We start from the raw sequence: 22,103 nt of genomic DNA, 5'->3' as shown, positions 1-22,103 counted from the left end.
AGACTGTGCTCTCTTTTTTTCCTCTTCATTTATTTCTTATCCTGTTCTTTTATCACCTGCAGGCCTTTACATTTCTGAGAGACGTCTTCACTATATGAGCCCTCAGTGGGTATTCAGGTGTTTAAGGAAACTGAAAGTTGGCAAGTTGTGGTAATGATAATTTAGGTTGCAGAATTCAATTCTGCAGGACCTCCCTAATACGTGATGTGAACCATTATGTATGAGCATGTATTTTATTTTTCTGTGTATGTGTCTGCCTCATCTAAATATATGAGCATATTTTATCTATGTTTTTATATTTCTTATATCTAATTCTTAGTTGTGGCATGCAAAAAGTATTTAAAATACTATAAATTTTTCTTAAAAAGGCATAAATATATTTGTTTCTCATTTTTGTATGTCATATAAGAATTCCTTTTTCTTGTGTTTATAGTTTTAATTACTTGTATAATTTATTTTTGAAATAGGTAATACAATCACATGGTTCAAAATTCTAGAGGTACAAAAAGTTGTGTATATATCCCTGAAAGTAACTCCTCATTTTCCCCATTATTTCACAGCTTTTTGCAAACCTGTGACCTCAGGATTTGAAAAATAAAAAAAGTAGCTCTTCCCATTGCTTAAGTTTGTGGCGTTGGCCTGTTAGATAAAATATAAACTCCTTCATCTGATGTTCCAGGCTCTCTGTAACTGATCCCAACTTAGTTTTCCAATTGGATATCAGAAAGCTACATGCACTTTAAGTATTAACTTGACTTTATGAAGGCCAAATTACATTAGTAAATACTCATTCAGATCCACTTCTTTGGTTGGATTGAACAAGCATTTCTCAGTTGACTACTGAATGGAGTGAGACAGAGGTACAATCAGCCTTGAGGTAAAGAACCTACTTTTGAAACACATTTTAAAAAAAAGACATAATAATTAATTGAAAACAAGGTTAGTGTGTTTTAGGAGTATCCGGAGGGCCAATGTGTTTGGCACACAGTAGAACAAGGGATAAAATGATAAGAGGTGAGGTCTGAGAGGTAGGTAGGGGTTACATCACGTAGAGCCTTTAGGTCATAGTGTAGGGGCTTTTGGATTTTAAGTGTGATAGAAAGCCATTGGATAATTTTGGAAGTGACGTAATATGATTTACATGTAAAAGACATTATTTTGGATACTTTGTGGAACGTGAACTGTTGTGAGTAAAAATGAAAGCAGGGATACCAGTTTGGAGGCTGCAGTAGTTCAAGTCGCAGGGAGTGGAGTGGGGGAGTTGGTAAGAAGTGGCGGATGTGTGTAGGTGACACACGCTACCACCGCACTTTACTGAGGAACAACTTACACTTTTACACACAACAAAATGCATCTATGTTAAGTGTACAATTCAGTGAGTTTTGACAAATGTATACACTTGTGTAACTGGAAGTACATTTTTTGAAGGTATATTTGATAGGACTTACTGATGGATTAGATATAATATTAATACAAAGTGCGAGACGGGTCAATAATGACTAGATTTTTGGCCTGAGCAACAAGGTGAATGTAATAATGACAGGGATGGGGACACTTGGCGAGGAGAAGGTTTGGCATGAAAAAGAAGTCAAGGATTGACTTTGCTTTTCTTAAAGTTTGGGACATCGAGATGGAGATCTTAATTAAGTAGTTAAATATAAGAGTCAGTAGCTCAGGGGAGAGAAGAGGCTGGAGTCACTGAGTACAGTCATGCGTTGCTTAACAATGGGGATACCTTCTGAGAAATGCATCGTTAGGCGACTTCGTTGTTGTGTGAACATCATAGCGTCACTTACACAAGCCCAGCTGATACAGCCTCCAACACGCACCGAGGCTGTGCGGTGTCGCCTGCTGCTCCTCGGCTCCCAACCTGTACCGCATGTTCCTGTACTGAATATGATAGGCGTCATAGCAATGGTATCTGTGTATCTAAACAAGGAAAGGTACAGCACAAGTACAGTCTAAAAGATAAAAAATGGTGCGCTTCTATCGGGCGCTCACCATGAGTGGAGCTGGCAGGACTGGAAGTTGCTCTGGGTGAGTGAGTGAGTCAGGACATGACTGTGAAGGCCGAGGACGTGACCCTACTGTAGACTTTATAAACGCTGTCCCCAAGCCCTTCCCCTGCTTCCTTCTGACAGGGTCAGAGACAGAACATTGAAGCTATCAGTGCTGCTTCAAGAACAGGGATGTGGGCTGGTTGATTGGGAATATGGAAGATAAATTGGCTGGATAAGGTGTAGATCACCATAATAGTGACTGTCAGGAGGGGGTGAAAGGTGGCCTGAGGATCAATAGAAATAAGAAATTTAGATGGAGAGATAAAGAAGCATAGGGGATTGTCGTGACAGTTTTTAGCTGTTGCATGTTGGAGCACTATTCAGATTAAGGACCCTTGTGGTATTCATTTAGAAAAAAGGGCGTTTCACATGGAGAGGGCGTAGAACTGAGGACTCAATATTTTGGCTTTGGAAATTGGTTTTGCGTCCATTGATCCTGTCTAGCACAAAGGGCTCTCTCTGGCATTGAAATAATGGAAGAAATACAACGTATTGATGCTTTGCATTATTACATCCTGAAAATGTTTCCAAAGTACAGGGACAGACTGGCTCCATACTAGCACAGAGAGCTTTTACTAAAGTGGAAGTGACACTACTTGTTAAGGTCGCTCCTGTGGACCTGTGTTCTTGTACAGGATCTTAGGTCCTCAACAAAAGACTTACGGCCATGTTCTCGGAAGAGCATCAGGCTAGACCTGTGAAGGCTGTAGTGCCCTCTGAATCCTCATATGAAGCCCCTGGGGGACAGGCTCCTCTGCTGAAACAGGTCGGTGGCTGACTGAGTGGGATGTAATCTGTACACTCAAAATCGAGGTGCTGTGAGTGAGAGGGAATGTATTCCAAGCCCCACAGATACTGCTCCCTTCAGAGGAAAAAAAATCCTTCTGAACCACAAATCCTTCCATGTCTCTTATAGGAAATACGACTGCATTATAATCTAATGGGACCACTGTTGTGTATGTGGCCTGTCATGGTTATGCGCTGCATGACTATATGTCGGTAGAATTTGTAACTGTGGGGCAATAGGGAATTTCCAACACGCACTGAGGGTATATGGTGTAGCCTCCTGCTCCTAGGCTACAAAGTATGGTGTAAATGCAGAGTAAGAGGACTGAAGACTGAGCCTCAGGTGAAGACTTCAACATACAAAGGTGGGGAAGAGGGAGAGCAACCAACAAAGGCGACTGAAAACAAGCAGTGATGAGGTGGGAGGAAAATGAGGAGAGTGTGCTTTCCAAGGGACCAAATGCAAAATGTCTCAGGAAACGGGTGGTTAGCTGTGTCACATACTTCTGAGAGATTGACAAGATGACCATCGGATTTGGCAAGGTGGAAGGAGCTGGTGGGTGACCCCGAGGAGTGGTTTCAGTGGAGGGGTGAAACCTTGATTAGATTGGGTGGGAGGAAAGGAAGTGGATTCAGTGAGTACAGATCTTACAGCTTCTGCTGCAAAGCCGAGAACTAGAGAGTGCGAGCTAGAGAGGAACAGGGGTCAAGGTCTGTCTTTTGTGTGGAAGGTATTGCAGCAACATTGAGTGCTGATAAATGTGGATAAAGAAGGAAAAACTGATGATGTGCTGGGAGAAGAGGGAACTTCAGGAGAAAAGTCCTCGAGGGAGAGAGAGGGAACAGGATCCAGGACAATAGTGGAAAAGTCGAACTTACGGAGAAGCAGGAACATGTCATTGTTCAAGGAGGGAAGGCGGAGTACAGGAGCGGAGAAGCAGTTAGGTTGCTAGGTTTGCTGAGGGAGGGTGTGATGTCCTCTTCTGTTGGCTTCCATTTTCTCAGAGAAATAATATTAGAGGTCATCAGCTGAGAGGGAGGTGACAGAGTTGTTGAGGAGAACAGAGGTGTGAAACTGTCAAAACAAGAATGAATTGATTAGGGACATGTACAAGGATTGCTGGGTAGCGCCGATGACCTTAACTTTGTGGTCATAAATTTAAAGTGAACGCAGGAGCAAGTTGGCATATTTTAATTCGCTGTGTTCAGTGCTTGGGTGCAGGCGTGGAGTAGGCAGAGTTGGATTTAACCAGGGATGGATTTTGTCAGGAATGTATAACTGCGGGAAAGAATGGCAAGGAAACAGTGAATACACATGAGTGGTTATAGTGAGGAACCATGGCATATCAGATGGAAAAGAAGGAAAATAAGGACATGAACGGTAGGATGGTTGATGCAAATGCAAAGAGGACGAGGATTTTGAGATCTTAAAGCGGTTGAATAGCTGTTGGAGTTGGCATACCAGAGTGAGTGAGCTGGAAGCGTGGGATGCAGGAGTCAGAGTGAGGTGCTTGCATTTGGATGGTGTAGGTAACAGTAATGACAAGATACAGGTGGTGGTCTCCTCTGGATCACATTTGCTTATCAGTTTAAAAAAATAAGCATACATCCTCAATATGTTGTTTGTTTGTTTTTTAAACTTATGTTTATTTTAAGTGTGTTTTTCCAGACCCATCAGCTCCAAGTCAGGTAGTTGTTTCTATCTAGTTGTGGAGGGTGCAGCTCACACTGATTCATGTGGGGATCGAACCGGCAACCTTACTGTTGTTAAGAGCACCGCGCTCTAACCAACTGAGCCAACCAGCCGCCCCAGTATGTTTTTAATTAACATGCTATATACTTTAAATAGAGAATACCTTAATTTCTTTTTTGAAAATAAATTGAAGTAGAATTTCTTCCTGTATTTGCTTGGATCATCGTTTGTACCTCCAGATGCCTGTAGTCCTCTTTAGAGACTAAGCTGTTGGGATCTGACCATGGCAGTGGGTGGTTGAGATGAAATGAAGGAAAATATTTTTTGGAAGTGAAGAGGGTGGTCAAGGAATTTACATGGTAAGGAGGGAAAAAATATCTGTATGGCTCTTGGAGTTGTCAAGAATAACTGGTTAAGACAGGGAGTCAAGTGCGAAAATCTTAATGAATGAGGGGAGAGATGGGGCAGAAAGTTTTACTTTGTAAAACTTTCTGTTATAAGTCCTGTGACTCTTGAATGTCTTATTCCTTGAAACATAATAGTGCAGTTGTCTTTTCCACATGCTGAATTGTTAGTGTTTTACAACAATTCAGTAACAAAATTACTTTGTTAGTAATTTTATGTTAGTGTTTTACAAACTGATTTTTGTTAAAAACTGGAATTGTTACTTGAAGTATTTTATCCAGATTTTAAGTATTTATTCCATGTGAAGTTCAGCTATACAAAATTAAACTGTGGTGGGTTATTTAAGGAAAATAGTGGAGACTCTTTATGCCATCCTTGGACATTGCAGTGGTTGTATCACGTTTGCCTCCACAGGAGACTCAGTATGCCTCTTGATCATTGGCAAACTTTGGCCTGATCCAAGGTGCCTCTTTTGTAAAGAAAAGTTTTATTGGAATATGGCCATGTCCACTTGTTTATATATTGTCTATGGTTGCTGTCATACTAAAATGGCAGTTGAGTAGTTGCTATATAGACTGGATGGCTGCAGAGTTTAAAATATTTACTATCAGGCCCTTTAAGGAAAAGTTTTCGTACCTCTGCTCTAAATCATTGGAATTACTTGCAGCTAGTGTTTGTGGAATCTAGATTACAGTACCTTTTGGTCTGTGTGCCCAACCTCCAAAGTATTAGTTTAATCTTATTGTTGTCTTAACTTCATAAACAATAGAGAGGAGTCTATTGTGCCTGTTTCCCAGCCCTATAGAAAGAAACTTTAGAATAGCTTTGAGGGGCATTCAGGTCTGTGCATGTACAAAAATATATATTACCTGGCTGTGTGACCTTGGACAAATTACTTAAACTCTTAGTACCTCATGTGTAAAACGGTGATGATAATAACAGTGCTTCCAGGATAGAGTTATTTTGATGATTAAATTAGATAATGCATGTAAAGTGGTTAGAAAAGTGCCTGATATGCACTAAATGTTACCCTTCGTTATTATTAATGTTATCTTTATCATGTTATTTAAGCAATAAGTAATGAAGAGAGCTACCCAGAGAAAAGGGGTAGAGTAAGTGAGAAGAAGACTGAAAAGTACCACCTGAACAGTTAAGAGTGTTGGAGAACAGTGAGCTAGCTCAGAAGGATGGAGTGACACAGAGGTCAGAGTAAACAGGGAGGTGCCAGCAGAAGCTCTCTGCTGAGATGAACTAAGTTTGGACAGTACTTTGGCTTTGGAAGAAAGGAAGTACATATTTTTACTTCTGGAGCAAAATCAGTTCATACTATTTTATAACTTTATTTGTTTTTAAATAGTCACGTGCGTGTGTGTGTGATGACTATGATATATAAGATATATTTCTTTATGCCTGTTTTCCTTTAAAAATTTTCCCCCATCATGAGTTTTTTAAATGAACCCATTGAGTAAATTGTATCATTTGGTAATACGTAATTCCCTTACCTTATTTTGGTGTCAAGTGTTTACGTATTTTATTTTAAAAAATTTTTAATGACTGAAACAAAAAAGATCTCAAACCACAGCTTCTGGAAGAACCATTTTGTTCTTGCCGGTTTTGTACCTCTCTTTGAACTTGACCTTGTCCTCCTGTCAAGCGTTGCATTTCAGAGCAGGGTCTCTGAAGACGTCCTCATTGAGGACAGTTTTGTCCAGGGGGATAACCACAGAGTAGCCTGTGGTCATGAGGTGACTGTAGTTATAAACTTTCACACGACTTGATCTTTGACCTCTTAGTAATTTTCTTCTTGCCCATGGCAGCTGTCACTTTTCGGGGATAGTGGTCAATGCCAGCCCGCAGAGAGAATGGCTGTCCGGCAGTCTGAGAAGCCAGCGTCAGTGTTCCTGATGACCGACCGCTTTGCCTGGACTAGCATGCAGCCAGGAGCAGCTCCACCTTCCTGGGTTTCATAAGCTTGCCCATTCCGACAGCAGCCACTCGGGCCGACAGCAGAAAGGCTTGGTTTATGTATTTTTAAAAGTCGATTTTTAAAATGAAATTTTAAGGGATTATGTGAAGAAGTTGTACTCTTAACTATTTAGTTTTAGTTTCACATTAGTTTTGCAATTATATGCGCAGAGAACTCAAAAGTAGGCTTTTCTAGAAATGTGCTATTGATGCATCAAATATGTTCTAATTTTGTGGAAAATTTCAACTAAAGAGTCACTGAAGTAGTTTACTGCATGATATAAAAATAGGCCAGTGTGCTGAAGGAAAAATTGTGCAAGCGTTTTGAACTGAATTGCTCAATAGGGATATTCATGTTCATCAGAGCTTTTGCATATTTTTAAAAAGGAGTGGGACTGAGTTTGTGAAACGGGGGCAGTAAAATTACTGCAGGATGTCAGTGTGTGTTTGTCTCATTTTTCACTGTTACAGTGATATTTTTAGGCAGCTTTGCTAATAGGCATCTAAAAATTTTCTTTGGTGAATTTGCTCTATTAAAAAATTTCCTGGTGTTTTTAATCCTGGTGCCGTTATTTTTAAATACCTCTAAAAAACACTTAAAAATGACTTTAATATCTCAATAGCAATAAAAAAGATTGACTTTGATGCAACGGAGTTATCATAAGTTAATGCACTGCCCTTGTCCAAAAGAGTTTGTCAGCTTAAGAATTTAAAGTAACACGATGTTGACTGATTTAGGATATAAATAGAGCAGAGATAGTCTTAGAAGAGCAGAGAGTGCATGTTACCAGGCACTTAAGAGGAGTTACCATCGGACACTAGACTTGGTTCTGAGTTTACTGGCAGCTGAGGCAAACAGAAGCACTCGGGCTCACATAATACTCCTTCTGGCTAAAGAAAATATCCAGATTTATTGGCAGAGACGTTTCTTAGAACTTAACTCAAAGAGGACTTTTATTATTAAAAAAAAAAGTATGGCATTGGATAAAGTCTCATACTAGAAAAGACTCAGATCTGATTTTTGTCTTCTGAAGTGTGCTGTAATTTTCACTCCAATTTTTCTATTGCCACTGCCTTTGTGACATCCTTTGTCATCTTTTGCCAAGGTCCATGGTTCACTTTAGAGTCCAGAAGGCCCTGCAGAGAACTCACAGGTGTTCCAACAAAGGCTTACCATTTTTGAGGGTAACACAGCAGCATCTGTAGAGAACCATACAAACCACTAGCTTGGGACAGTTCATTTTCAAAATTAGATTGCTACATTCCTTTCAATGATACCGATGATACAAAGCAGAGTTTTTGGTAGTTGCAGTGACAAAAAGCAAGTACCATGAGAAAATCTATATGGAGCGTGAAAAGAAGAGGGCAACGTCCTACCTGATTCTAAGGTTTGTGAAGTTGTGCGGTGCCCAAACCGGGTGCTAAAATGTTAGGACACACATCCTTTTGAAGTTGTTTGGACCTGACTTTTTAATACTCAGAATGGTTAGGTACTATGTCTTTTGGCCTGTGAAAAAATTACTGACTTATCAGGGGCCTTGTAAACCCAGAAAGATTGGGAACCTGTGGTGGAGGCTTTTGTGATGGCCCCTAAGCCTTTCCTCGCCCCTTCTGGTCCTTTGTCTATGGTATTGCCATAGCTGTCCTTCTAAAATGAACCTTCTAGATTTCCCCTTCGTTTATAGGATGCTGTTAGTGTGGTAATTTTAATCATTTAAATCGATCTTTATTCCATTTCACTAGTCTTTTTTTAAAAATTAAATTTTTTTTCAATTACAGTTGACATACTGTTGACAAATTCTATTAGTTTGAGGTGTACACCATAGTGATTAGGCATTTATTTAACTTCACGAAGTGATCACCCCATAAGTGTTACTTACTAGTCTTCTTCTAACCATTCCTCATAAGCTTCCAAAATCTTGTTTACCATATGCAAATATTTTCGCTCAAACATTATCTTTCATTGTTCTGGATCCCTTTACAAAAATCATTACGTGCAAAGAGCGTGTAGTAATACTCTATCTCAAAGTAACTTAATTGAAACTGATTATTGGTGCAGTAAGTAGGTTTAGAAATTGAGTTTAATGGTTCGACTTTAATCTGAAGAGTACTCTAATTTACAAAATAATCTTTTAAACGTTGGTTCCTTTTTTTTTTAACTTTTTATTGAAATTATTTTAGGTTTACAGAAGAGTTGCAAAGATAGTATAGAACTGCTGGGTCATGTGGTGTCTTTGTTTAACTTTTTGACCAGCTGCCAAACCCTTTTCCAAAGTGGCGACATCATTTTATATTCCCACTAGTACTATATGAGAGTTCCATTTCTTCACATCTTCAGCAACACACCTTATTGTCTGTTTTATTTTAGCCATCCTAGTGGGTGTAATGTAGTATATCACTGTAGTTTTGATTTGCATTTCTCCAATTGCTGGATGGTGTTTAGCCACAATCTTTTCATGTGTTTGTTGGCCATTTGTGTATGTGTGTGTGTGTGTGTGTGTGTGTGTGTGTGTGTATGTGTTTGAAAAATGTATTCTGATCTTATGCCCATTTTTAATTGGGTTATTTATGTTTTTAGCATTGCATTATAAGAGTTCTTATATGTGATTTGCAAATATTTTCTCTTAGTGAGTTCTCTTTTCACTTTCTTGATGGTGTCTTTTCATGCATAAAAGGTTTTACATTTCATGAATGGTTTTATATTTCATGAAATAAATTTATGTTTTTGTTTTGTTACTTGTGCTTTAGTGTTGTATCTAAGACTATTTTGAGTTAATTTTTATGTATGGTATAAGGAAGACGTCCCCCTTCATTCTTTTGCATATGAATAGCGAGTTGTTCTAGCACCATTTGTTGAGTGTGGGCATATTTTTCCTGTTTCTTTTTGCACAAATGAGCAGATATATGTACTTTTTTCCTTATTTCTTCTTTTTTACACAAAAGGGGTGGGAAAGTAATATTGGTACTCTTTCCCTTTGCTTTTCACTTAACAATATATCCTGGAAATCATTCCATATCATTTCATAGGGACCATCCTCATCAATATTGGTATGTTATTATTACCTAACATCCATAGTTGACAGCTCATTCTTTGCGTTGTGCACCTATGGATTTTAACAGGTGTATAATGGCGTGATTCCATAATAGAATCATACAAAATAGGTTCCCTGCCCTAAAAATCCTCTGTACTCTACCCATTCAATCTTCTCTCCTTTTTCCTGAATCCCTGGCAACCACTGATCTTTTTATTGTCTCCATAGTTTTGCCTTTTCCAAAATGGCATATAGTAGTTGGAGTTACACATTATGTAGGCTTTTGAATGTGGGTTCTTTCACTTAGCACTATGCATTGAAAGTTCCTCCATATCTTTTTGTGGCTTGATAACTTTCTAGTGCTGAGTTATATTCCAGAGTATGGATGGACCACAGTTTTTTAATCCATTCATTTACTGAAGGACATCTTGGTTGCTTCCATGTTTTGGTAATTATGAATAAAATTGCTATAAAGATTTGTGTACAGGTTTTCTGTGGAATATAAGTTTTCAACTAATTTGGGTAAATACCAAAGAGCACAACTTCTGTATCATACGGTAAGGGTATGATTAGTTTTGTAAGAAACTGCTAAACTGTCTTCCAAAATCTCTGCATCATTTTGCATTCCTACCAGCAGTGAACGAGCATTCCTTTTGCTCCATACTTTCACCTGGATTTTATGTTGTTGGTGCTTTGAATTTTCACCATTCTTATATGGCAGGTGTGTAGTGGTGCCTTGTTGTTTTAACTTGCAAATCCCTAGTGACATTTTGCGCATCTTTTCATCTGCGTGTTTGCCATCTGTATATATTCTTTGGTGAAGAGTCCAGATCATTTGCCCATTTTAAAAATCAGGTTGTTGTTTACTTATTGTTGTTGAGTTTTAAGAGTTCTTTGTATATTTAGGGTCCCAGTCCTTTATCAGATACATGTTTTGCAGATATTTTCTCCCAATTTGCGGCTTGTCTTTTCATTCTCTTACTAATGTCTTTTTACAAAGCTTAAGTTTTTAATTTTAATGAAATCCAACTTCTCATTGTTTTTGCTTTCCATGGATTATGGTTTTGGTGTTGTGAAAGGTGTAAAGTCTGTGTCTAGATTCATTCCAGAACAGTTTGTTCAAAAGACTATCCTTTCTTACTGGGGAGACCACTTCATGGATGTGTACATGCCTGACCACTGCAGTGTCCACCTGAAGCTGAAGCTGAATAATAATGAAATAATGAATGTCAACAACAATTTTATATATATGAGTATAGATAGTCACGAGATGTGGAGTACAGCATATGGAATAGAGTCAGTGGAACTGTAACAGCTGTATACGATGTCAGAGGGGTAGTAGATTGGGGGAAATGTTATCACTTTGTGAGGGGTATAAATGTGTAACTATTACATTGTTTTGTGTATCTGAAACAAAAAAAAAAGACTATCTTTTCTCTATTGAATTACCTTTGTTCCTCTGTCAAAGATAAGTCGACTGTATTTGTGTGCATCTATTTCTACGCTCTTTATTCTTTTCCATTGATCTACGTTTGTGTATTCTTGCACCAGTACTACACTGTCTTGATTACGGTTTCCTTTACAATAAGTCCAGACGTTGGGTGGTGTCAGTCTTCTGACGTGGTCCTCCCTCCATATTGTGTTAGCTATTTTGGGTCCTTCGCCTCTCCGTATAAACTTTAGAATTAGTTTGTCGATATCCCAAAATAACTTGCTTGGATTTTGATTGGGATTACATTGCACCTGTAGATCAAGTTGTGAAGAACTGATATCTTGGCAATATTGAATCTCTTTATCCATGTACAGAGAGTTGTTCCATTTATTTAGATCTTCTTTTATTTCTTTTCATAAGAGTTTTATAATATTCCTCATATAGATCTTGTATGTATATATATTTTGTTAGTTTTATACCTAAGTATATAATTTTTTATTTCTAATGTAAATGGTATTATTTCAAATTCTAATTGTTCATTGCTGGTATATAATAAAGCAATTGACTTTTGTGTATTAACTTTGTATCCTCCAACCTTGTTCTGATTGCTTATTTGTTTCAGGATTTTTTTGTTGATTCTTTGGGATTTTTTACATAGATGATCATGTCATGTGTAAAGAAAGACCTTTTATTTCTTCCTTCCCAGCCTGTATATCTTTTATTTCTCTTTCTTACCTTACTGTACTAGCTAGGACTTCCAGTATGATTTGAACAGGTGTGATGAGAATAGACATCCTTGCCTTGTCCCCTATCTTAGTGGGAAAGCACTAGTTCCTTACCATTAAGAATGATGTGGGCTGTAAGTTTTTTGTAGATGTTCTTTACCAAGTTGAGGAAGTCTCCTCTATTCCTAGTAGGCTGAAAGTTTTTGTCACGGATGAGAGTTGGATTTTGTTAGATGCCTTTTCTACATCTAATGATATGATCATACAATTTTTCTTTTTAGCCTATTGATGTTATGGGTGACATTAATTGATTTTCTAATGTTGAACCAGCCTTGTGTGCCTGGAATAAATCCCACTTGGTTGCAGTGTATAGTTTATTTTTTTGTTTGTTTTACTCCATTGTTAGATTTGATTTACTAATACTTTCTTGAGGAATTTTGAATCTATATTCATTAGAGGTGTTGGTCTGTACTTTTCATTTCTTACAATGTCTTTGTCTGGTTTGGGTATCGGGGTAATGTTGACCTCATAGAATGAGTTATGAAGCATTGTCTCTGCTTCAGTTTTTTGGAAGAGATTGTCTAGAGAATTAGTATAATTTCTTCCTTAAATGTTTGGTAAAATTTACCAATGAACCCATCTGGGCCCAATGCTTTGTTTTAAAAAGCTATTAATTATTAATTCAATTTCTTTAATTGATGTAGGACTATTCAGATGATCTATTTCTCATTATACGAGTTTTGGTAGATAATGTCTTTTAAGGAATTGGTCCATTTCATCTAGGCTATCAAATTTGTCGGCATAGAGTTGTTCACAGTAATTCCTTTATTATCTTTTGAATGTCCGCAGACTCAGTAGTGATGGCACCACTTTCATTTCTGATAAATAGTAATTTGTGTTTTCTCTTTTTTTCTTGTTAACCTGGCTAGAAATTCATCAATTTTATAGATCTCTTTAAAGAACCCATTTTTGGTTTTGATTTACTTCCTATTTTTAATTTCATTGATTTCTGCTGTCATTTTTGTTTCTTTCCTTCTGCTTACTTTGGATTTAATTTGCTCTTTTCTGGTTTCCTAAATTGGAAGCTTAGATTATTGATTTTAGATCATTTTTCTTTTCTAATATATGCGTTCAATGCTATAAATTTTTCTTTTAAGCACTGCTTTTGCTGAATTCCACAACTTTTGATAAGTTGTATTTTCATTTGTTCAAATATTTTTAAATGTCTCTTGAGACTCCTTTGACCCATGTGTTGTTGAGAATTATGTTGTTTAATGACCTCGTATTTTGGGGTTTTCTAGCTATCATTGATTTCCAGTTTAATTCCGTACTTTGTATAATTTCAGTTTTTTAAAATTTACTAAGATATGTTTTATGTCCCTGACTGGGGGTCTGTGTTAGTGAATGTTATATGTGAGCTTGGGAAGAACGTGTAATCTGCTGGTGTTGGATGAAGTATTCTATCAATCAAGTTGACTGACGGTGCTGTTCAGTTCAGCTGTGTCCTGACTGAGTTTTTGCTGGCTGGGTCTGCCAACTCCTGGTAGAGGTTCGGTAGTCTCTAGCTTTTTAGTGAATTTATCCATTTCTTCATGCAATTCAATCAGTTTTTGCCTCAAATATTTTGATACTCTGTTGTTAGGCTCATACACATTAGAGAATATTACGTCTTCAGAGAATTGACCCCTTTCTCATTATGTAATGCCCCTCTTTACCTGTGATAAATGTTCCTTGCTGTAAAGTCTGCTTTGTCTGAAATTACTATATACATTCTAGCTGTTTTTGATTAGTGTTTGCATGCCATATCTTTTCCATCTCTTCTCTTTTAATCTGTTTACCTTAAAAGTTGATTTATTGTAGACAACATTTAGTTAGTAGACCTAAGTTTAATTGGGTCTTGGTTTTTTAATTCATTCTGATAATGTCTCTTAAGTAGTTTATTTAGACCATTGATGGTTGAGTGATTAGTGATATAGTTGTATTAATATCTACCATATTTGTCTCTGTTTTCTATTCTTTGCCTTTATTCTTTGTTTCTTCTTTTGTCTTCCACTCTTTTTCTGCCTTTTCTGTTTGTTTGTTTGTTTTTTTCCTTCAGAGGTTTTAATGGAGCATTTTATATGATTGTATTTTTTTGTCTTCTCCTAGCATATCAGTTTTACTTCTTTAAATTTTATTTTATTTATTTTTTTAGTGGTTGCCCTTGAGGTTGCAATATACATTTACAAACCCTCCTTCCAATAACATACTGCTTCACAGATAGTGCAAATACCTTATAGTATTCCCAGTTCCTCCCTTCTGTCCATTATAACACTGCTGTCATTCATTTCACTTATCTATAAGCTCTAGTCATTAACTATATCATTGTTATTATTATTTTGAGCAAATGTTATCTGTTAGATCAGTTAAGAATAAGAAAAATTAAAAAATTTACTTTGCCTTCTTTTATTCCTTCTCTAACACTCTTCCTTTCTTTATGTAGATAGGAGTTTCTGATCTCTATCATTTTCCTTCTTTCCGAAGATTTTTTTTTTTTTTTTTTTTTTAGCATTTCTTGCAAGGGAGGTCTACTGATGACAAATTGCTTAAACTTTTGTTTGTCTCCGAAAGTCTTTATATCTCCTGTACTTTTGAAGGATAATTTAACTGGATACAGAATTGTAGGTTGGTGCTTTCCCCCTGGCCGCCCACACCATTTCAAATATTTCTCTCCACACTCTTATTGCTTGCATGATTTCTGAAAAGAAGTCCAATGTAGTTCTTATCCTTGTCCCTCTGTAGAAAGGTGTTTTCTCTTCTGGCTTTAAGTTTTTTTGTTTGTTTGTTTGTTTGTTTTGGTCTTTGATTTTCTGCAGTGTGAATATAATATGCCTAGGTGTAAATTTTTAGCTATCTTGCTTGGTGATCTCTGAGCTTCTGGAATCTGAGGCTTGATGTCTGTCATGAATTTTGGGAAATTCTCAGTCATTGCTTCAATATTTCTTCTGTTCCTTTTTCTTTTTCTTTTCCTTCTGGTATTCCCCTTGTGTATATGTTACACCTTTTGTAATTTTTCCACAATTCTTGGATATTCTGTTTTTTTTCCATTCTCTTTTCTGTTCCTGTTTCAGTTTTGGAAGTTTATACTGATAGTCAAGTTCACTGATTCTTTCCTCAATTATGTCCAGTCTACTGATGAGCCCATCAAAGGCATTTTTTTATTTCCGTTACAGTATTTTTTATTTCTAGCATTTCCTTTTGATTCTTTCCTAAAGTTTCTATCTCTCTGCTTATATTACCCATCTATTCTTGCAAGTTGTTCACTTTTTCCATTAGAGACCTTAGCATATTCACCATAGTTGTTTTAAATTCCTGGTCTCATAAATCCAACATCTGTGCCATATGTGAAACTGGTTGTACTGTTTCCTCTGTCTCTTTAAACTGTGCTTTGTGTATTAGTATGCTTTGTAATTTTTGTTTGAAGCTGGACATGATGTATTGAGTAAATGGAACTGAGGTAAATAGGCCTTTAAATGTAAGGTTTTATGTTTATCTGGATGGGAATAAGTTGTGCTTACTGTTTGCTGTAGCTATACATGTCAGAGGCTAAAATTTCTTCTGTGTACCTTTTTTTTTGTTTTATTTCCTTTGTTGTCTTAGAGTTACTCTAGAGACTTTTTAAGTACTTGAACATTATGTATTATAGAAACACATAATGATGATTATGTTAATGGTAATTTCTATGCATCAAGTAACTACTCTGTGCTGGATTAGATACTGTAATGTATGTTTTATATGCATTATGTGATTTATGCTCTACAACGACCTCATGAGGGAAGGTGCTATTACTGTCCCCATTTTACAGGGGAAGAAACTTAGACATAGATAGAAAGCTTAAATAACTTTCTCAACATACACAGCTTATTAATATGGTTTGGAACTGTGATTTAAATCCATAAGCCTCAGACCCATAAAACGGCCTGACTTCAGAGCCTGCTTTTTAGTCTATATGTGTAGAATGAGCTTACTGAAGTTTTATGAGTTCTTCAGTGAATTGGTTTGTTTTGTTTTAATTTTACCTAGAAATATTTGATAATGTCAAGGGTCATAGTATTCAGCTTAACCATTTGTTGTTTTTAATGATTAATAATGTGTCTTATATTTCAAGTAAAGCAATAGGAGTTTACTATAAGAGAAAATGATGTATAAATCATTTTACAAAATAATTGAAAAATATTCACCATAATAATAAATTGTACAATTCTACTAAATTAGAATTGGTTATATAAAAATGAATTTCAATAGGTTGTCTGGAAACTATGCATTTCTGTGAATCAGATATCTGCCATTTCATTAATTTAGAATTATTTAAAAGGCAATTTTTCTTAGTTCAACTTTATTGAGTTGTTTGTGATACATATGTAACAGGCAACAACAATTAGAATCATAAAGTTATATGCATAAACGTTTAAGGAAATCTTATTTGTGTGTCTTTCCTAAATAGCATCTTTAAATGTAGACTTGCTTATAGTGTCTCTTATTTTTTTCATGTCTTCAGGGACTGTAGTGATATCCCTGGTTGCATTCCTGATACTGGTAATTTGTATCTTCTCTCTCTTTTTTCCTTTGTCAGTCATGCTACAGTTTTGTCAAATGTATTGGTCTTGTCAGAGAACTAGTGCTTTGTTTCATTGATTTTTCTCTGTTTTTCTGTTTTCAGTTTCTTCAATATCTGTGCTTTGTTATTCCTTTTTTCTGCTTTTAGTTTATTTTGCTCTTTTTCCAGGTTTTTGATGGGGAATCTTAAAATTGTTGATTTGAGACTTTTCCTCTTTTCTAATTAGCATTTATTGCTACAGATTTCTTTCTTGGCACTGCTTTAGCTATGTCCCAAATTTTGATATATTTTCTGTTTTATTCAGTTTGGTGTATCATTTGATTTCCCCTGAGACTTCCTCCTTGATCCAGGTATTATTTACCACTGTGTTGTTTGGTTTTCAAGTGTGGAGATTTTCATGTTATTTTTCTGTTACTGATTCCTACTTTGATTTCACTGTGGCCAGAGAAAACATACTCTGTATGATTTAAGTTCTCTTTGGTTTGTTGAGGTTTGTATTATGGCTCAGGATATGGTCTGTCATGGTATACATTCTGTGGACACTGGAGAAGAATGTGTATTCTGTTTTTGTTTAGTGGACTGTTCTGTAAATGTTGATTAGGTCTCAGTGGTGGTGGTGTTGGGTTCTTCTATACCCTTGCTGATTTTCTGTGTAGTCTATCAATTGTTAACGGAGGGATGTTGATGTCTCCAATATAATTAGAAGTTATTTCTCTTTTCTATCAGTTTTTGTCTCACATATTTCACAGCTTGGTTTTTTGGTGTATACACATTTAGGATTGTATATGTCTTGGTGGGTGTACCTTTTAATTTTTACATAATATTCCTTTCTGTGTCTGATCATTTTCTATGCTCCGAAGTCTCCTTTTTCTGATGTTATTTTAGCTTTTCCTTTGGTTAATGTTTGCTTCATAAATCTCTTTCCATCTTTTTACTTTCAGTTTGCTTGTATTGTTACATTTGAATTGAATTTCTTGTAGACAGCCTTTTGTTGGGTCGTGTTTTTGAATCCATTCTACCAATGTCTATCTTTTAATTTTTGTATTTAAACCATTTACATTTAATGTAAATATTGACATATTAGCGCTAGAGTTTTGCTATTTTAGTTTTTGTTTCTGTTTTTCACTTGTGTTTTCCCTTCTTTACTGTGGGTTTTTTGAACAATTTTTTTAATTCCATTGAAATTTATAGTGTTTCTGAGCATATCTCTTTGTTACAGCTTTTTTTAGTGGCTACTCTGGTTATTACATTATATACACATTACATAATTACAAGTTATTACATAATTTATCACCTCCACCCAGCAGTGAGGTGCTGCTTCCACAACTCACAGGGCTGGTGTCAGAGGAGGCCTAGTGAAGAGTCAGAACTTTCGTCATCACCTAATAGTATTGAGAACTCACAACCCTGTCCAGTAACAACGAGAAGCCCCATTGCCCTGCTCAGGTGTCAGTGGAGGTTGATGGGGAGACCCTTATTATGGCTGGATGGGGGTTAGCGTCCAGGTTCCCCACTTGGTCTCCACTGACATCACAGGTAGGTGAAACCCTCATGCTGTCTGACAGAAATGAAAATCATGGCTTTCTGCTGGGCTTCCTTTGGCACCACTCTGGTGGGTGTCTTGTTAGTAGTCTCACAAAGGGGGAAGTCTAGGTACCCCACTCAGCCTTTGCTAGCGTAGGTGGGCGTGAGTCGCACAGATTTTCTGTGGTGTTCAACTGAGGTAGAGTGATTATTTTCTAAAAGCGTTTGGTCTTGCCAGACTGCCCTTTTCTTGGTTCTTTAACTTCATTTGAGGCTTTTTATGTCTGAACCCCATTGGTATTTGGGGGTTGCTGGTTTCTTCAGTTACAAGTTTGGGATATTTGAGGCTGAGTTCCCTAGCTGGTCTGCTTTCTTCTCTCTATCCTTCAGAATCATCTTATATTTGTCTCATAAATTATTGTCCTTAGTGTGAGGAATAAGAAGAATTATGTCTATTCTATCTTTCCAGAAGCAGTAGTAGCCTTGCACTCCTGCTTATCTGTAGTACTGTTTATGAGGATGTCTGATTAATGAACTTGTTGGTGACAATAGTGTTCCTGATCCAGATTAATTGTGTTATGTGAGTTGCTTTATAATTGCAAAAGTAAATTTACTTTGTATGCACAGTATGTGAGCATTTTGAGGTCCACAAAAATAATCTGTCAGCATGTAGTTACTGAGCCACAAATGAGTAGGAATTCAAGGAGATGTGGAGAACTAGTGGTCTGGCAGAGATCAACAGTGGGGGACATTATGAACTATCTCTTTCCTTCTCTAAAATCTTCAGTATTCTTGCTTTTTATGATGCTAAGTATTGATGGAGAAGAAAAAGAGAAACTGAAGTTAAAAATTCATCAGAGTAGAAATCATAAAGTAAAATATTGATATATTTAACTAGTTAATACCATGTTTACTCAAAAATAAGACCTAGCCGGACAATCAGCTCTAATGCGTCTTTTGGAGCAAAAATTAATACAACACCCGGTCTTATTTTCCTATAATATAATACTGGGTCTTATATAATATAATATAATGTAATGTAATGTAATGTAATGTAATGTAATGTAATGTAATATAATAGACTGGGTCTTATATTAACTTTTGCCCCAAAAGACGCACGAGAGCTGATTGTCGGGCTTTGTCTTATTTTCGGGGAAACATGGTAGTTTAAAGATTTTTAGTATTAAGAACACTGTAATCAAGATTGAAAGGCAATCAGCAAACCGGGGGAAATATGCCAATAAGAGTGATTACCATACTAGTAGAAAAAACAGGCAAAGGATATGAGTAAATTTTCATAAAAGAGGAAGTAGAAATGACTAGTAATCACACTGAAATATTTTCCCCCTTATAATAAAAGTAGCGTTTTTGTAGTTATATAAATAATACATATTCATTTTTAAAATTCAAACATTATGTAATAGTATAAGGAGAAATTTAAAATCACTTGAAGATAACCACCATTAACCTAGTGGTGATCATTCTTGCATTTAGCTCATTATGCATATTTACCTATGCAGTTTAATTGAATGTTCTATGTGCTTTAAAAAATATATATAATATATACCTTGTAATAATTGTTCTTCTGTAGGAATAGGTGTTTAAATTTAGCTTGCCACCTCAATTACTTACTGATCTGTAAGTGTGAATTTCTATTTTTTCCCTCTTGAACTGTGGGACTTAAACTTGGGGATTCTGTCCTCCAAAGATTTGTTCTGCAATCTGACACTTCTACTGACTTGGGACCACTGTAGCCATCTTCGAAAGAGGTAGGCTGAAGGCGGAAGCATCAGTTTGAGCTCAACCACTTTGCTTCTGGCCTCAACCATAGTATCTCAGTTGCAGGGCTAGCATTGATATTTGCCCTGAAGGCATGATTTTTCTCCAGTTCGTGTATAGATCAGAGCTCCCAGCTTTCATAGCAAGTAGACTCGTGATTTGTACCCTTTACCCCTTGCCTTTTTCTTAAGTGGTCCTTAGAGAATTCCCCTACTCTCAGGATCCCAGCAATATGTTTAAAACACACTGTACATTTTCCAGAACCTATCTATTTTGCATTGGAAGGACTCTTTGGGGTATGTTGACTGCCGTAATAAGTGGCATCCTTAAGAACGTGATATGCCTTTCCATTTGTCTAGTTGTTTTATGTGCTTCAATAAGATTTTATAATTTTCTTCACATTTATAAAAGATTGAAAATACTTGCTATTGGTGTAGTGTGGGATAATTTGGATTCTTTCTGCTTGTAGGAATATGTTAATGTGACCTTTTGAATGGAAATTTGGCAGTATGTCTTTTTAAAAGCCTTAAAATGTGCTTTGACCCTGCAATTCTATCTATATCTAGAAATTTATCCTAGCAATATACACATGAGCTTGTGTAAATATTCATCTGTAAGGAAGTTTATTTTGTGTTATTTATAATAGCACAAAGCTTGAATGATAATAATGTCTGCAGTTGGGGGACTGGTTAAACAGTGCTGCCATCCACATGAAGGGATACTTTGCGGCATTAAAGTGTGGAATAATACTTACTCGTTAAAAAAGTTAACGAAATGTTCCATGAACAAAAGACAGTTGCAAAATAGTGCTACAATATGGTCTTATTTTTCTTAAAGTACATTTTTATATTACATAAATTACCAAATCATTTACTATTTTAATAAGAAAAAGAGCAAATTGTTAGTTTTTACATTGGTCTATGTAGGTAGTGAAACATAGGAGCATCTGATGAACTATGTGAATCACTAGAGCAAGAATCAGACCTACCATGAATAACACTGGGTGAGAGAAGGAAAAGGAGAAGATGACTTCAAAGTTATAAGGGACAGTGATTTTGAATCTAGAATTCTCTACCCATCTAAGCTTTAAAATTAAGTACTATGCTAATTCTGTAACATTCTCTCAGCTCCAAATACACCTTTCTATGTTCTGCTTTTATTCTGGAGCTGGGACTATACAAATTCCATTTCTCAGGCTATGTTAGGTGGCTTGCTGTTAGTTTCTACCATTAGGAGACAGGCAAGAAGAGGGGAGAAAAGGGACTTCCTACCTATTTTACATCATATAAGTGGAATTATACACTCCTTTTGTGTCTCGCTTCTTTCACTTAGCGTAATGTCTTTAAGATTCATCCATGTTGTAGTATGTGTCAGAATTTCATTCCTTTTTAAAGCTGAATAATGTTCTATTTTATGGCTATACTACATTTATCCATTTCAGGATAAGTATCACCTTTTAGGTAAGTAAGATTTGTCCATTCATCCATTGATGGACACTCGATTTGCTTCCATCTTTTGGCTATTATGAATAATGCTGCTCTTACCATGGTGTTTAACTTTTTTGGTGACCAGCAAACTGTTTTCCTCAGCGCCTGCACCATTTTACATTCCCACCAGCAATGCACAAGGGTTCCAATTTCTCCTTGTCTTTGCTAACACTTGTTATTTTCTTTTTTTCTTTTTTTTTTATGATAGCCACTCTTATGGGTGTGAAGTGGTATATCTCAGTTTGGTTTGGATTTTCATTTCCCTAATGGTTAGTGATGTTGAGCATCTTTTCATATGCTCATTGGCTATTTGTATGTATATCTTTGGAGAAATGTCTATTCGAGTCCATTGCCCAGTTTTGAATTGGTTGGGTTTTTGTTGTTGAGTTGTAGTTCTTTATATACTCTGGATATTAATCCTTTTTCAGATAGATGATTTGCAAGTATTTTCTCTCATTCTGTAGGTTGCGTTTTTACTCTATTAATAGTGTTTTTGAATAAAATTTTTAAATTTTTAATGAAGTCCAATTTATCTACTTTTCCTTTTGTTGCTGTGGTTTTGTCATACCCAAGAAATCATTGCCAAATCCAATGTCATGAAGCTTTTGCCTATGTTTT

At 36.3% G+C, this 22,103-nt stretch overlaps 1 protein-coding gene and 1 pseudogene across 12 annotated transcripts in view; one reads left to right on the top strand and one right to left on the bottom strand.

The window, feature by feature from the left end:
- Window positions 1–22,103, top strand: part of EHBP1 (EH domain binding protein 1) — a 422,624-nt gene that overhangs the window by 130,940 nt on the left and 269,581 nt on the right. The gene's annotated exons all lie outside the window — the stretch shown is intronic.
- On the bottom strand, window positions 6,476–6,924 carry LOC117033276 (60S ribosomal protein L27-like; annotated as a pseudogene).

The sequence above is a fragment of the Rhinolophus ferrumequinum genome, chromosome 13 (assembly GCF_004115265.2).
Source record: "Rhinolophus ferrumequinum isolate MPI-CBG mRhiFer1 chromosome 13, mRhiFer1_v1.p, whole genome shotgun sequence".
Lineage (NCBI taxonomy): Eukaryota > Metazoa > Chordata > Mammalia > Chiroptera > Rhinolophidae > Rhinolophus > Rhinolophus ferrumequinum.
The sequence above is the reverse complement of the archived record's forward strand: the minus strand, read 5'-3'. Positions and strand labels throughout refer to the sequence as shown.